The sequence below is a fragment of the Henckelia pumila genome, chromosome 4, assembly GCF_033568475.1.
Source record: "Henckelia pumila isolate YLH828 chromosome 4, ASM3356847v2, whole genome shotgun sequence".
NCBI classification, from domain to species: domain Eukaryota; kingdom Viridiplantae; phylum Streptophyta; class Magnoliopsida; order Lamiales; family Gesneriaceae; genus Henckelia; species Henckelia pumila.
This window is the reverse complement of record NC_133123.1, coordinates 178,078,560-178,096,692: the sequence shown is the minus strand read 5'-3', so window position 1 is coordinate 178,096,692 and position 18,133 is coordinate 178,078,560. Positions and strand designations below refer to the sequence as shown.

The window sequence follows — 18,133 nt, the reverse complement described above, 5'->3', positions numbered from 1 at the left end:
TACAAGATAAATTAAATTATCTATCTTGACTAGGACATTCTCTACGATCCCTCTCGGATATTTAATAGAACCATCAGCAAACTTGAGAGAGATAGCAGCAGGTTCAATATTTTCTATGCCTAATTTTTGAGCAATAGAATATGGCATTAAATTTATGCCCGACCCTAGATCACACAAAACATTTTCAAAAGATAGAACTCCAATTTTACAGGGTATAGAAAAACTCCCTGGATCTTGCACTTTTGTTGGAAGCTTCTTGTTCAACACCGCCGATCATTCCTCCTTCATCGTGACTTGCGTAAGATCATTCAGCTTCTTTTTATTTTTCAGCAAGTCCTTCAGAAACTTTGCATATCTTGGCATCTGAGCTAATGCATCTGCAAAAGGAATGTTAATATGCAGTTTCTTGAAAATTTCAAGAAACTTGTTAAATTGAGATTCAAACAACAGTTGCTTAGCTCTATGAGGGAAAGGTAAAGTAGATATATCAACATTATCATTAACTTCAAATTTTGAAGTCTTACCTTTCTTACCTATCTTGGACGATTTTTCAGTCCGCGCATCCTCCTTGAACTCTCCAATTTTCGGCCCCTCCATCCTATTCTTTTCGCCCATCTGCTGCTCCTCAGACTGTGCTTGAGTCACGACCATGATAGTGTTCACGCCTCTGGGATTTGGTTCCGTGTTACTTGGTAAAGCTCCAGCAGGCCGGGTTGATAATTGGGTTGCGATCTGACTCATCTGAACTTCTAATTTCCGCAGCATACTTTCCTGATTCTGTAAGCGAGCCTCAGTTCCTGCAACATACTTTATCATTATCTCCTCAAAACTCGGCTTCTTCTCCTCTTGCTTGGACTGTCAGTTTTGATTATAGTTGTTGTAGGAGTTGTACGGCTGTCGTCCTTGATTTCCTGTAAAATTAGTCGCTTCCAATTCAAAAAACTGATGCTCTTGTTGCAGATTCCCTTGTACTGGCGCTGTTTTCATAAGTGTCACTTGATGTGTCAGAACGTCTATCTTAGCATTCAGAGCCCTCAAAGCATCGACTTCTAGAACACCGGCCTTCTTCACATCCGGCCACCCAATGTTACTCTCTGCCATGTTGCCAATGATCTCCCAGGCTTCAGCTGGCATCTTCCTGAATAAACATCCATTAGCAGCAACATCCAGCATATATTGAACCGACTGATCTACTCCATTATAGAACGTCTGAGTCTGCTGGCTTTGAGATAAATTATGCTGAGGACACATCCTCAACATCTTCTTGAATCTGGTCCACGTCGCATGTAAAGATTCTCCCTCCTTCTGCTTGAAAGATATAATATCTGAGAACAACTTTGCCATTTTCGTAGGAGGGAAATACTTGTTCAGAAAAGTCTGAACAAGTTGATCCCATGTAGTAATGGAACCAGCAAGTAGATCATCTAACCACTCCGTAGCTTCCCCTTGTAGAGAGAATGAGAATAACCGCAGTCGCACTGCATCAGATGTTACCCCATTCACCTTGAACGTGTCACAGATTGATAGAAATCGCTCCAGATGAGTGTAGGGGTCTTCCACAGATGTTCCCCCAAATCTAGCTTGCAATTGAATCAGCTGAATAGTAGAGGGCTTCAGCTCAAAATTGTTCGCCTCAACAGCGGGGCGAACTATGCTAAATCCATAACCTTCAACTGGCGGCCTAATAATATCCCAAACAGTACGGTTGTCCGCCATGTCTTCTTCTGATTCAGATTCTGTTTCAAGTACTAGATTAAGATTCTTCCTTGCTTTCCGAATCTTGCTGAGCGTGCATTCGATCTCTAAATCAAGTGGTATAAGCTCCTTAGATCGAATGTTATGCATGCACAACAAGCTAGTACCTGAAAATCACAAAGAAAAATAAAAAAATTCAGAATTTTAATAAAATAAAAAAAAACATTCTAATCTCAAGCGAAATAAAAATCCTGATATCAAAACAGTCCCCGGAAACGACGTCAAAAACTTGACCGGCTAAATCGGTATGATTAAAAATCAACTGGCAAGCGTATCAGGTCAAGTTATAATTTAGTGGACAAAGGTCCAGATTTCGAACCCACAGAGACTGTATAAATATGAGTATCAAAATATATTTATTCCTACTTAATCTAGACCAATGAAGAATATCGATTTCAGATTTTAAACTGATAATTAAAAATTGCAATTAAAATAAACTAAATTAAAACGCAATTGGAAATTTTGGATTAAATCAAATATGAGAAAAGTTCGATCAAGGACTCACGTAGGTACTAGACAATTCATGTAACAAGCAGTTGATCTAAGATATCAGACTTAATCTTAATTCACGGAAATTTTCCTAATTTGTTCGAAGGTCTATTTCTAGAACAATCAAACCTATTCAAATATTGATGAACTAATCTTTCGTAATTCTAATCAAATTTGAATGCATGAATAACTGTGAAAATTCAGTAAACACCTAAACCGCATAATGAAACCGAATTCTATTTCTAGTCAGTTTTACACTATGTTGAATATCGAAGTGATCAAAATCGAAACCTCATCTGTCGAATTGGAATCAATTAACATGCAAACAAATAACTGGCCAGGAAATTCACAAGACAAATTTAAATTCGATAAACAATAAAATCAAATCAAGTCTGAAAATCTCGAATAAACAAATCAAGTTTTATACATAAATTGTCTGGCCCAAACACGTGGCCTTGATCGAAAAAGAAAACTACTCAATAAATAAATTCATGATCAAACAAGGTTTTTAATAATGAAAAATAACAATAAAAGAAAAGAAGAAGAAATCTTCTCCCAAGCCTGGTAGCAGTAGCCTCCTTGCGTCTGAAATTCTGAAATCTGGAACCCCTTTCTCACGTTTGAACAAGTCCTTTAAATATGAGTTTAAAAATCCCATGAAAAATAGCCCGTAAAATAAGAATTTTTAATTTCCGAAATTCTAATTTTTTTTTTATTCCGGACGTCGCGCTCGAGCGAGCACAATCTCTCGCTCGAGCGAGAGACTCTCTATTCCGAAGAATTTATTTTCCCGTCTCGCTCGCTCGAGCGAGCATGTTTCTGCCCGAAAAACAACTCACACACAGTCCTTGCGCCCTTCTTAAGCGCGTTAGCGCCTTCTCATGCGCCCTTCACCTTCTTTTAAGCGCGTTAGCACTCTTCCTAGCGCCAAACTCAAGTTCAATCGCGCTACAACACTCACCAACAGCGCAACTTTCAACCTGCTCCGAGCGACAAATTTGAAAAATTCATATCTTGAGTTCTAGCAGTCGGATCGACCTGAAATTTGGACAGCAGCTTCAAAACATCTTAAAATTCATTCTGAACGGTGGAGATTGGATTTGAAACTCTCTAAAATTAAATTTGATTTTTTGACCAAAGCTGCTTCGTAATTCACTCTTCAACAATTCATTTTCCTACAAAATTAATCGGGAGAGTGAAATACACACACATGCACTAAAAAACATAAATACACATAAAAACAAAATGAATGCACACAAAATAAATATAAAAATAACACAAACTAATGCATACAAAATGCACTCATCAGGGATCCTTTGCAAATATGGTACCTTCAGCACTAGAGTCCACTGAAATTCAAGTAGGCGCGTTCAGCCCATTGTAGAACAACTCGATTTACTCTCAGTCTGCAAAATTATGGTTAGAAAAACGTCAAAGTAAATTCTTATACCTTTCCCACGCCTCGTAGAGTTGCTCAGAATCCATCTGCCTGAATTGCTGATTTCTATCTTCAATTGAATGGATTTGGCCGATGGAAAGTATTATGCAAGAAACTTGACCGTCATTTCCTCCCAAGTAGTGATGCTTCCTAGAGGTAACGACTGCAACCAGCTCCTTGCCTGGTCCCTGAGAGAAAAAGAAAGCAAGCGTAAACGTATAATATCTTCAGAACTCCATTCATCTTTACCGTATCAGTGATCTCCAAGAAGGTTCTCAGGTGCAGATGAGGATCAGCTGTAGCACTCCCATTAAATTGGTTCTGCTGAACCATATTAATCAGTGCAGGCTTGAGCTCAAAATTGTTGGCATTGATAATTCCACGAGCTATTCCAGAGTAGTGTGTATGGATCACTGGTCGAAAGTGCTCTCTGAGCCTGCGGTTCATCATCATTCTCAGCCATGTTCCTTACTTCGTCTCTCCTTTCTCTTCTCAAAGCTCTTGCAGTGCGTTCGATCTTCGGAACAAACAGTAGAGAATCGGCGCTTTGAGATCGTTGCATAAACTGCAATAAAAAAGAATAAAATCAATCAGTAACTAAAAAATAAAATAAAAACTCTAAATTAAAATCTAGACTAATTGGTAACAAGACTAAAATAAAATCAACTGATTACTCCCCGGCAACGGCCAAAAACTTGTTGCGAAATTTACACTCGCAAGCGCACGATTGTCAAGTTTTAGTAAAGTGATAAATAGAGTGTCGATCCCACGAAGAGTAACGTGAAAATAATCAGTACTTATAATTAAAATAATTTTAATTTTATTTAGAAAATTAATAATCAAAAGATTTTCAGAAAAAAATAAGCAATGGAGTTTTATAGCATGCACACAATTTTCAAAGAAATATCAATTTGATGAAAAATGGTCTAAAGGTTTAGATTTCACCTGGTTTCAACAACAATCACTCCTAATTAACTTATTTCATGAATTACATTCAATTAATAGCCAAGAACACTTAGATTATTCTATTTCCTTCTCCCGAGCAACAAATAGAGTGTATCAACTACAGTTCAATTCCAATATCCCGATTAAAAATCTACTTGTAGTGATATATGAAACGACCCTAACTACTTCTTATAATTAATGATTAAATAAAATACAGTTTTTTTAAAAAAAAAATCGGCATGACCTATCTAATTATAAAACAACTCACCTGTCACATACAACAAATTTAAAAAAAAATAAAACAACCGACAACACTAAATAAACTAGACCGAGAAAAGAACAAGAACCCAAGAAAGAATTTCGATAATCAAACAACCAAAGGTTGAATAATTTAATAAAGTTTGAACAACTATTGCGGAAGACTAGCATAGGTCGGAGGGATGTGTCGTTCCCGCATTGCAGTCCGCTCGATAGTCATGCCCCTCGAACTCATAAAATAATCCAACCTGCACCAAGTAAATGTAGTGAGCCTAGGGGCTCAACAAGAATATGTATGAAATAACGAGTACTACATAAATACATGCACACGCAGATTAAAAATAGCGTGTAATAAAATACTTTGTGCCCTTAACATAAATAAATGATTTCTGAATGAAATGAGTGAACACGAATGAAACATATGCATGGCTAAGTCGATCATAAATAACTAAATAAACTGATTTGAACATAGTCATAAATATTGAACTTAGATCCTTGGATTGTGACTCTGTGATTTTGATCATGATCATTGCTGCAGTGCACTATGCCGCAAGGAAGTCAAGATTTCTCCCAACCCGTCTTGCCCATACATGGAAAGGGAAGCTAGGATTTCTCCCGGCCCGTCCAAACTCATACTTGGTAAGGGAACCTAGGATTTCTCCCGGCCCGTCCAAACCCATAAATTTGGTAAGGGAAGCCAGAACGTCTCCCAGCCCGTCCAAACCCATACTTTCTATAGTCACAATCATCTCACTTCGTTCCTAAAGAAAATATTTTTATTCATACTTGAATATGAACTTAGCATGCATACGTAAATATGACGTACATGTAAATGTTGATCGATAATCATGCATATGACTCACACAAGGATGACCGGGATGGTGATTTAGGGGACAAACCAAAAGATGGGAAACTAAACCATAATTTAGTGTTTAAGACAATTCGAGCGGTTCGCCCGTAAAACTTATAACTTACTCGATTCTTATTCAAAAAGAATTCCGCTTGAAACCACGACTCACATACACTAAGAACTAAATAAAGAAGTCATCCTCGGGGTATTATTCGTAAGCAATCATTTTATAAAAATTCCATTTTCGGGCAGCAAGCCTATAACTTCAAAACTCTGCACCTATTCGTTCAAAAATCTATAACTCAACTCAAACTTAACCAAATTGATTCCCGCTTGAACCGACAACTCAAACTTAACCAAATTGATTCCCGCTTGAACCGACATATTCCCGACATCTAAGAAAGTTCCAGATCCGAGCCCATAACAAAATTCTGATTTTAACCCCACCTTTGCCATAAGTTTCTGGACAGCTCAAACATCACCTAAAATTCTGCTCATATCCTATTCTTATATTCAATCAAAACCTTATCTATTTGATTATTATTTCCCAAGCCAATAAGCTAGGACCATGACCAATGCATTAGACTCATTTCCAACACTTAAAACCCGTCTTTGACCTGCTGAACCTCAGCTCCAAAATGGCAGCCCCTACACACAACCAAAACCGAGCCCACCATTCCTCAAGTTCAAAATGCCTCAACTCCAATCCACAAACTAATTCCAAGCCATCATAAGCACTACCATGTGACTACATTTCACCCATGGTAGCTCCTAAATTCACCATCCAATCAAACACAATACAACACCAACATTTGAACCACAAGCCAAGAAGAATTCTGGAAAAATATTCGAACAACAAGCCATGAAGAATTTCAGAAATATTCGAACCACAATGCTAAGGAAACTCTGAAAATTTCGAACTCAACAAGCCAAGGAAAATTCTGGAATTCGAACACAACATGCTAAGGTAAAATTCTGGAAATATTCGAACACAAGCCTTGAATAAAATTCTGGAAAATGCTTGAACGCAAGAATGAAGAAAAATCTGGAATTTCGAACTCATGCTTATGACAACCCGCCATCTGAAAAATTCGAACAACAAGGCATGAAGAAATCTGGACAATGCTCGAACACATGCTATGCACATTTCTGAATTTTCGGAATACATGGCATCAATGCATTCAACATTTTAAACCCATAACCATCTTCAATCCTCAACATTAAACATAATAAAATCATGCATACACCTGGCTAAGATTCCAAATTACATTTTCGACAAAACAGGGCATAAAATTTTAAGAAAAACGTGAAATGAGTAAACACAATTTAAACACACTACATATAAATCTACAAGGTGAGAAAGGAACCCATAATCTTGCCTATTTTCTAAATGCCTCAAAAATGCACAAAAATGAAGATGGAAAAGCTGAAGTCGAACTAGAAGGTCGGTGCAGCAGCTCGAACAGCTCGGCTAGGGCGAGAGCTTCGCTGTAAAGAAGGCTGCTGGCGGCGGAGATGGGTTATCGGCGGTGGAGCTAGTGGAGATGTAAAAGCCGATGGTTGGTGTTGGAGAGAAATGAGAGAATTCGTGAGTGTGAGGCGTGAAGGAAAGGGGAAATGTCGTGAATGTTGGTGTGTGTTTGGGCATGAGATGTGTGTGTTTTGGGGCTAGGGTTTAATTTAAGTTTAAGTGTGTAGGAAAAAAGTGCTACACACTTTTAAAAAAATGCTACTCCAATTTAGCAACTAGGGCTATAAATTAAAATGGATTAAATAAAATACAAGCTTGAAAATCCAAGAATTAATCACTTTAAAATATTCTGATGTCACGACGACGAGTAAAATATTTAAATAACAAGCAGAACGATTAAAATAATTTAAACAAACTAGACTAACGTCTAAAAGAAATTTAAATAAATACACAAGTGGAAATAAAAACCTTTAAAATAATTTGGACAAATAAAAAGAAAGATTTGAATAAACAAGTCAAAAATCTTTAAAATGATTTGGACAATTAAAAAGGATTTAAATAAATAAGCTAGACATTTAGAATAACCTAAAATAATTTAAAATAACTAACCGCTAAACTTAGACTATTTAAAATAAATAAGTTGGACACTCGAAAATATTTAAACAAATAATCTAAATGGTTAAAATCATTTAAAAAAATAAACTAAACAATTAAAATCATTTAAACAAATAAAAACATTAATTAAATAGTTATTAAAATAAAATCAGTGAATAAATAATAAAAATATTTATTAACACATAATTCACATAAAGAATTTAAATCAAATAAACTTAAAAATAACAATCCTAATATTTATTAAATTTAACGCACGCGATTTACTAGATGGGATTTTAGGTACTACAATTTCTTCCCTCCTTAAATGGAATTTCGTCCTCGAAATTCAAGACTTACTAACTAGGTTCGAATACCTTAGACCAGATCAACACTAAATTACTAACTTTGCACCCACGTGAGTTGGCCCAATTAGTTTTCGCTGCGCCACTCTGATACTAATCGACACCTACAATTAAGGAGCTGTCTAACTCCCACAGCGAAATAAATTTGCGAATTCCTATCTATCTCCAAATGATTATAGCCTACGAGAAATTTCTAATCACTGTTCTCATGTGACTGTAAAAGTTTTAATTCGTCACCTAAAGTCCTAAAATATCCGATAATTTCCTTAGTTCGATCACCTTAAATCCCTGATCACCGCTTCAAGCAGTAGATTCCGTATAACCAATAAATAATTCATGTCCACCTCGACCATAAATTAAAAGCTTTCTAACAAAGAAACTACGCTTAATGTCTATTTATCGATTAAGCTTAACAAATATGATCTAGAACTCGAACTCTTAAGAAATTCACCAGTTCACAAAATGCTTAGCAACTAACACTAAATCTTTTTAAATAGGATAGCTAAGGGACTATACAATTATACCTCGTTAGACCTCAAGATATGAGATGGATCAGACACAAGCTCCCACAACAATTCTCTATGGCATGCCCAAACGACAAAACAAATTACCTATCTCATCAACAATCGCATAAGGATCGACAAAACAAGTTAATTTCCTTATATTTCCAAATCGTTAATATTACGGAACAATGATACCTTCGAGAACAACTTAATATCGATTTTGAAATTCAAAAGGTCTACGCCACTCATTAGCAGTGCTACGCTTAATGATCCTGGACTATGCAATCCCAGACGCAACGACTAAGAAATCCATAATTATACTTCAAGTCAAAATATACTACGAGCTATTATCCACTTATTGGATTAGATGGTCTCTAAGTACCAAACAATTCCTACATATCGTCTGAAGACTTATCTAAAATCTCTAGTTCCTCTTGACAGCAAGTTTGAAAATCCAAAAATTCCCAAATTATTTTATGTACAACCTGAGTTCATATTTCAAGAACTTAGTATGCAATTGGACACCTCAAAAAGTTTGTAATCCGATCGAATATGCTTTCTAATTACTCCTCTAGCACCTTAGTATTTTACCGATAGATAAATCTTCAGCTTATCCAGAAAATCTCCTAGATATTCTATTCATCCTTCTGTACCCACAGTTGGTGCATTAATCTTACCGGTCGACAATCACAAAATCTTAGAATACAAAGGTAAAGTACTCAAAAGTCTTTAGGGATAACTCTATTTCCTATCTCGCGACTGACCAGTCATTTAGCTTTACCAAAATAATCTGTTTACTCTTAACGATCTTATTTAAAATTGAAACAACTCATTCACTTAATTTACTACCTAGCAGTCTACTCGCTAGAACCAGATATAATTAATAGTCGTCATTTCTCAAAACGCAACGATAAAGTAGGATTTTATCTAGTACTAATACTAAATTCAAACGGCCTAAACACTTACTATGCGGCTATGATCCAATTCTCTACTCAAGAAATCGAAATGATAGTTGAAACAATAATCCACCAAAATCCTCATCATGATAGATAATGAAAGGAACTAAACATACAAGTAATGCTGCTCAATACGAAATGAAATAGTGCAAGCCATACAATCAAACGAGTTGGAAATAAAAATCTAGATAAGTGAAAACAACTCACTCATAATTCAATTCTAGGGGTGAATGAATAATAATGGAGGCTCCATGAATAATAAATATGAGCCAACAAGATACAAATCTCGTGATCATTCATCCATGGGTAATGAAATCATGTTCAAACAATTAAAACACAATCAAGGCAATCAATGCGACTTCGGTCGAGAGAAGTCCACACAAGTCAATAATCAGGGGAAACAACGGTCCTAAGACATATTCAAATGTCAACCACAACATGAGTAGATCACCAAAAAGGAAGACAAAGTGGATCTTACTCACATCAACATGTGGCTCTAGAACTGAATAAAAATTTCAAGAAGTGCGAAATATAAACAATATTTTATTAAGAAGTTTAACCAAGGTCAAAGTAGCAGAATACAACTTTTACTAATATCATACGAATCCATAAATGAACAAAGGATGTGCAAAAAAATTTCGCATACTCAAAAGTATTTGTTGCAATAGATACAAGCACAAATGAAAAATAAGAAAATAATTATCGAAATAATAGTTCACATAATTGAAAGGCTCATAATAACCGACTCACTATTTCCCAAAATCATATTTGCCCAAATAACAAAAGAAAACTCAAACTATCCATAATAATATAGAACAAAGTACGTATCCCAAGTCTTCGCACGAGTTCGATTCATAAACTTAACTGACAAAACATACATCTATCAATTTCTAAGCAAACTATTCACTTAGTTTTATCCGACTAAATTTCATCTCTAAGAGAATATATTACAACAAGGACAGATCAAATAATACCTCCTAATACGCAAGTTTAATATTACCGACAAATTCCTACAATCTCACCAAATATTGTTAACACCACCTAATAACTCAAACAACATCCACGTACTGTTCAAAAAGGGAAGAAATATTAGTAAACCAACTCTGTTTAACTTGAAACCGCATGCTATAAAAATAAACATTTGAATGGTAAACTTTAAACTAATAAAACAAATTTTTAAACGAAAATAAACACTAAACTACGCACTTAAACAAATTAAACATCAAGTTTTAAAAATATTTTTTAAAAAAGGATGACATCAAAGCATTTAAAGTATCAATTCAAGTATGACTAACACATAAAATTAATTAAACTTACAGATTTTGAGGCGAGATTTCTCGAGTTTCTTGCAATCGGCAGTAGGCACAACCCAAACCAGAACCATGCTCTGAAACCAACTGCAACGACTCTAACTACTTCTTATAATTAATGATTAAATAAAACACGGTTTTTTTAAAACAAAAAATTCGGCATGACCTATCTAATTATAAAACAACCCATCTGTCACAGCCAACAAATTTAAAAGAAAAGAAAAAACAACCGACAACACTAAATAAACTGGACCGAGAAAAGAACGAGAACCCAAGAAAAAATTTCGATAATCAAACAACCAAAGGTTGAAAATTTAATATTTACATACCCATATACTTACAATAAATCCTTACACTACATTAAACCAATAAATAAAATAATAGACTTTAAAGTAATAAAGTTTGAACAACTATTGCGGAAGACTAGCACAGGTCCGAGGGATTTATCGTGCCCGCATTGCAGTCCGCTCGATAGTCATGCCCCTCGAACTCATAAAATAATCCAACCTGCACCAAGTAAATGTAGTGAGCCTAGGGGCCCAACAAAAATATGGGGAAAATAACGAGTACTACATAAATACATGCACACGCAGATTAAAAATAGCTTGTAATAAAATACTTTGTGCCCTTAACATAAATAAATAATTTCTGAATGAAAGGAGTGAACATGAATGAAACATATGCATGGCTAAGTCGAACATAAATAACTGAATAAACTGATCTGAACATAGTCATAAATATTGAACTTAGATCCTTGGATTGTGACTCTGTGATTTCGGTCATGATCATGGCTGCAGTGCATTATGCTGCAAGGAAGTGAGGATTTCTCCCAACCCGTCTTGCCCATACTTGGTAAGGGAAGCTAGGATTTCTCCCGGCCCGTCCAAACCCATAAATTTGAGGGAAGCCAGAACGTCTCCCAGACCGTCCAAACCCATACTTTCTATAGTCACAATCATCTCCCTTCGTTCCTAAGAAAAATATTTTCTTTCATGCTTGAATATGGACTTAGCATGCATATGTAAATATGACGTACATGTAAATGTTGATAGATAATCATGCATATGACTCACACAAGGATGACCGGGATGGTGATTTAGGGGACAAACCAAAAGATGGGAAACTAAACCATAATTTAGTGCTTAAGACAATTCGAGCGGTTCGCCCGTAAAATTTATAACTTACTCGATTCTTATTCAAAAAGAATTCCGCTTGAAACCACGACTCCCACACACTTAGAATTAAATAAAGAAGTCATCCTTGGGGTATTATTCCTAAGCAATCATTTTATAAAAATTCCATTTCCGGGCAGCAAGCCTATAACTTCAAAACTCTGCACCTATTCGTTCAAAAATCTAGAACTCGACTCAAACTTAACCGAATTGATTCCCGCTTGAACCGACATATTCCCGACATCTAAGAGAAGTTCCAGATCCGAGCCCATAACAAAATTCTGATGTTAACCCCACCTTAGCCATAAGTTTCTGGACAGCTCAAACATCACCTAAAATTCTGCTCATGTCCTAGTCTTATATTCAATCAAAACCTTAGCTATTTGATTCCCATCTCCCAAGCCAATAAGCTAGGACCATGACCAATGCATTAGACTCATTTCCAACACTTAAAACCCGCCTTTGACCTGCTGAACCTCAGCTCCAAAATGGCAGCGCCTACACACAACCAAAACCGAGCCTACTATTCCTCAAGTTCAAAATGCCTCAACTCCAATCCACAAACTAATTCCAAGCCATCATAAGCACTACTATGTGACTACATTTCACTCATGGTAGCTCCTAAATTCACCATCCAATCAACACAATACAACACCAACATTCGAACCACAAGCCAAGAAGAATTCTGGAAAAATATTCGAACAACAAGCCATGAAGAATTTCAAAAATATTCGAGCCACAATGCTAAGGAAACTCTGAAATTTCGAACACAACAAGCCAAGAAAAATTTTGGAATTCGAACACAACATGCTAAGGTAAAATTCTGGAAATATTCGAAACACAAGCCTTGAATAAAATTCTAGAAAATGCTCGAACACAAGCATGAAGAAAAATCTGGAATTTCGAACTCATGCTTATGACAACCCATCTGAAAAATTCGAACAACAAGGCATGAAGAAATCTGGACAATGCTCGAACACATGCTATGCACATTTCTGAATTTTTGAAATACATGGCATCAATGCATTCAACATTTCAAACCCATAACCATCTTCAATCCTCAACATTAAACATAATAAAATCATGCATACACCTGGCTAAGATTCCAAATGACATTTTCGACAAAACAGGGCATAAATTTTGAAGAAAAACGCGAAATGAGTAAACACAATTTAAACACACTACATATAAATCTACAAGGTGATAAAGGAACCCATAATCTTGCCTATTTTCGAAATGCCTCAAAAATGCACAAAAATGAAGATGGAAAAGCTGAAGTCGAACTAGAAGGTTGGTGCAGCAGCTCGAACAGCTCGGCTAGAGGGAGAGCTTCGCTGGAAAGAAGGCTGCTGGCGGCGGAGATGGGTTATCGGCGGTGGAGCTAGTGGAGATGAAGAAGCCGATGGTTGGTGTTGGAAAGAAATGAGAGAAGTCGTGAGTGTGAGGCGTGAAGGAAAGGGGAAATGTCGTGAATGTTGGTGTTTGTTTGGGCGTGAGATGTGTGTGTTTTGGGGGGTAGGGTTTAATTTAAGTATAAGTGGCAGGAAAAAAGTGCTACACACTTTAAAAAAATGCTACTCCAATTTAGCAATTAGGGATATAAATTAAAATGTACTAAATAAAATACAAGCTTGAAAATCCAAAAATTAAGCACTTGAAAATATTCTGTTGTCACTGCGACGAGTAAAATATTTAAATAACAAGCAGAGCGATTAAAATAATTTAAACAAACTAGATTAACGTTTAAAAGCAATTTAAATAAATACACAAGTGAAAATAAAACTTTTAAAATAATTTGGACATATAAAAATAAAGATTTGAATAAACAAGTCTAAAATCTTTAAAATAATTTGTACAATTAAAAAATATTTAAATAAATAAGCTAGACATTTAGAATAACCTAAAATAATTTAAAATAAATAACCGCTAAACTTAGACTATTTAAAATAAATAAGTTGGAAACTCGAAAATATTTAAACAAATAATCTAAATGGTTAAAATCATTTAAAAGAATAAACTAAACAATTAAAATTATTTAAACAAATAAAAAATATTAATTAAAGAGTTAGTAAAATAAAATCACTGAATAAATAATAAAAATATTTATTTCTCATAATTCACATAAAGAATTTAAATCAAATAAATTTAAAAATAATAATCCTAATATTTATTAAATTTAACGCACGCGATTTTGTAGATGGGATTTTAAGTACTACAATATATGTGTAAAATGATGTTCTTTCTATAGCTCCATTAAAGTTATATACTCTCCCGAGCTATATAAACAATTAACGGTGTTATTTCTATTGGTCCTAGTCGAAATCCCCTCTCCCGAGTGCCAAATTTCAAATAAATATTACAATTCAATTATTGATCAGGTAATTGAAAAGGCAATCAATACTAGAAAAATAATTAATCTAGAAGAACTCAATTCAATAAAATAAAAAATTCATGAAAGTGTCTACACCAGGTTCCATCCGACCTCTAGACTCTTAAAATTTAGTTCATAATAAAATTCTGATAAAACCAAAACATATTCAGATAAATAAACATCAAATCATAATTTAATAAATAAAAAAGAAAGAAAACAAATCCGAATATTCGATGTCATATCCGGTCTCTCGATCTTCAAACTCTTTTCTTCACGTTAAGCACAGATTTTCCCTTCAAAACTCACGATAAAATCTCAATTTCTTTTCTCTGATATGCGGCGGCTTCCTCTCAAATCTGCCTTCTAATTCCCTTTTATACGTCGCACACAAAAGCCCAATAAAAATCTCAATAAATTTCCTTCCCGATAATTTAAAACACTGAAATCTCGACGGGGCGGGCGCTCAAACCAACTGAGCGGGCGCGCATAAGTCTCGCATTTTATTTTTCAAGCTCCTCAGAATCAGCGCGATTTCTCTCATTCAAGCGCGATTGCGCTTCATTCTTCCTTCCTTAGCGCTACTAACTGGCGCTATACACTTTAGCGCTCTTTCTCAAGGAACAGTATAGCACTTCTTCTTTTCTTTTCTTTTCTGCTTCTCCTTATTCTTTTTCTGCCTTTTATTATTTTCTTCTATTTATTCTTTTCTCTTCTCAAATATTACTTTTATTCTTCTTTCCTCAACAATTTATCAATTCCCTACATCCACACAAATAATAAAACTTTCTCATAAATCTTCTCGAAACAAAGCAATTAACAATTAAAATCATAAACATATTAAGTATATAAAATACACTTATCAGTATCCCAACCTTGGTCAAGCTTGGAGAAGACTGTAGCTCTTGATCGAAGAGATCATCTATCCTCGGTAGGAGGTATTTATTCTTGATTGTGATCTTATTCATTTCTATATAATTGATACACAATCTCATAATCCCATCTTTATTCTTTACAAACAAGACTGGAGCTCACCACAAAGATGCGCTTGGTCAGATTTTCTTCTTATCCAACAACTCTTGGAGTTGGTCCTTTAACTGCTTAAGTTCAGTCGGGGCCATTTGATATGGTGCTTTTGAAATAGGTGCAGCGTCAGGTACCAAATTAATTTCAAAATCCACTTAGCGATCTGGAACGGTTCTAGATAGTTTCTCAAGAAAGACGTTTGGGAATTCTTTTACTGCCGGAATATCTTCCAGTTTGAGTTTGGCTCCTTACTTTACTTCATTTATAATTTCTAGGTAAATTACTTCACCGCTCTTCATGGCTTTCTAGGTCTGAGAAGTAGATAAGAGTGATTTACGTCCCTTTCCCTTGCCATGATAGACGACTTTTTCTTGGTTCGGCACCCGAAGTTTCAAATTTTTCCTCCTACAATCGACCAATGCATAGTTCTTAGCTAACCAGTCCATACCCAAAATTGTATCAAACTCAACCATATTGAGTTGAATCAGAGTAGCTTCTAATGTATGCCTATTGATACACACATTGCAATTGCGGTGTACCTTATGCGTCTCAATAGTTTTGCTCATAGGAGTTTTTACTCTATAAGTTTCGACACGTGTTACAGGTTCAAGTCCTAAATTTTTAGAAAAGCTCTTAGATATAAATGAGTGCGTGGCACCGCAATCAAATAACACATAAGCAGGTAATTTGTTGATCAAAATGGTACCTGACACGACATCGTTTGCGTCATTAGCCTCCTCTTGAGTGATGGAAAACATCCAAGCATTGGGTTTGTTTTATTTTGGCTTGCTTGAGGTAGCACTAACATTCGATCCTGTCCCCACATTCTTAGGCTCGGGAAAATCAGCAATGCGGTGTCCCATATTTCCATAGTTGAAACATGCACCAGTTTTCTTACGACATTCACCAAGGTGGCGAAAGTTGCAGGTGGGGCATGGCTTAATATTTGTGTTGATCGGAGAGGGGCCTTTAGATGGGCCACTAGATTGATTTGACCTCTTAAATTTTTGTTCACTTTTGTTGGATGGGCTAGAGAGGGGTCGCTTGTTTTTGTGCTCGTCCTCACGCCATTTGATATTAGTCTGATCAGTTCTAATGGTTGCTCCCATTAAATCAACAAAGCCCGTGTCTTGATAGACTGTTAAGGATTACTAAATTCTATTGTTCAGTCCTTTCTTGAAACGATGCATCTTCAGGGTTTTGTCCATCATGGTGGTTGGGAAATAGGCTCCAAGGGAATTGAACATGGATATACTTCATCACGGACTTCTCAGGAGTTTGAACAAGATCTCAAACTCACTCAATTTCTGCAGCTTGATCTCTGCTGGGAAATACTATTTCAAGAAAGCTCCTCGAAATTGTTGCCACGTAATTGGCCTAGCTGCTATAATAGTTGGTGAGATTGCCTCCCATCATTTTATTGTTTTGTCCTCCAAGAATGGTGTTACTACATCAACCTTAAATTCTTTCAGAATCTCAAGTAGTCGGAGTTGAGTCTCAATGTTCTTGAGCCAATTCTGACTGACTTCTGGATCAGAGTTTCCATCGAAGGTTGGCACTATGTTCTTCCTAAGGGACTCATAGTGATACTTGTCCCATGCTGAGCAGGTGGGGCGGTGGTGGCGGTTGATTCATGCCCAAACCTTGGAGGGTGGTTGCCAATATCATGTCTATGACCGTCAAATCTTATGGATTAAGGTTGAATCCTGGTGGTGGAGGTGGAGGTGGATTTCTATCATTTCTGTTGTCATTGTTATCGCGGTTGCGGCCTTGCCTTGATCCTCTTTCCATTTCCTACAGATACAAGAGTTTCTAAGAATTGGTCGATGGTTGCATAAAGATAACAATGATGAGGTAACTATTAAATAATTCTAGCCAAATTTGACGAGTAAATTAAAAATTCTTTTATTCATAATAAAATTCTGAACATAGGAAATTAAAACAAACAACTGACTTGGAAATACAAAGAAAGCAGACACAGAACAAAATGATAATGACTTCCAAAAGGACAAGATGAAAAGTAAATAGTTGAATGGAAAGTGAACAATGACTCAAAACACTTGGCTAGTCTAGCCTACTCTACGACTTCTCCTAATTCTTCTCCTCCTTCCACATGACCTTTTTCAAGTTATATCTCCTCTTCCTCAGGATCTTCTTCAGGCTCTTCCTCGAGTTATTCCTCTTGCTGTAACCCTTGGATCACTTGGAGCAAGGAAGCATTTTCCTCGGACAGAGTATCAATGGTGCCTTGAAGTTGCTATATTTAGGCACCAGTCATTGACAATATTGTCTATAATCATCCATAAAAATATGTATTTGGACCTTGTAATTCTTCACTTACTTTGTGAGGTTGTAGCCAACTTCAGAGAGTTGTGCAATGGTAAGCTGGGCAGCTTCTACTTTCTCTTTATTTTTCTCATGTTGCTTGTCTGCCTCAGTAAGGTAGGTAGTGTATGGGTTAATGTCATCACGCAGATCCTTTTCCTTGATTCGGCTTGTGTCGATGTCGTCAAGCAACTCCGAGTAGTGTTCCTTAAGTTGTTCCATTTCATTGGCTTGAAGTTTCATCTTATTTTCCAAGTACTCTCTTCCTCTACAAATTGCATGTTTCTCCAATCTTTCTTCAGCTAGTTTCA

The 18,133-nt window shown here is 35.9% G+C and overlaps 1 long non-coding RNA gene across 3 annotated transcripts; it reads right to left on the bottom strand.

Moving 5' to 3' along the window:
• Positions 1 to 2,658: 2,658 nt before the first annotated feature.
• On the bottom strand, positions 2,659 to 13,584 carry LOC140866210 (uncharacterized). Of its 3 annotated transcripts, none has more exons than XR_012144818.1 (4): positions 13,329 to 13,584; positions 10,939 to 11,438; positions 3,576 to 5,133; positions 2,659 to 3,419 (listed from the first exon to the last, which is right to left on the bottom strand). It is a non-coding gene; the product is annotated as an uncharacterized lncRNA (long non-coding RNA). The 3 variants fall into 3 exon arrangements; XR_012144819.1 differs by having other exon boundaries at positions 2,659 to 3,282; XR_012144817.1 differs by having other exon boundaries at positions 2,659 to 5,133.
• Positions 13,585 to 18,133: the final 4,549 nt, after the last annotated feature.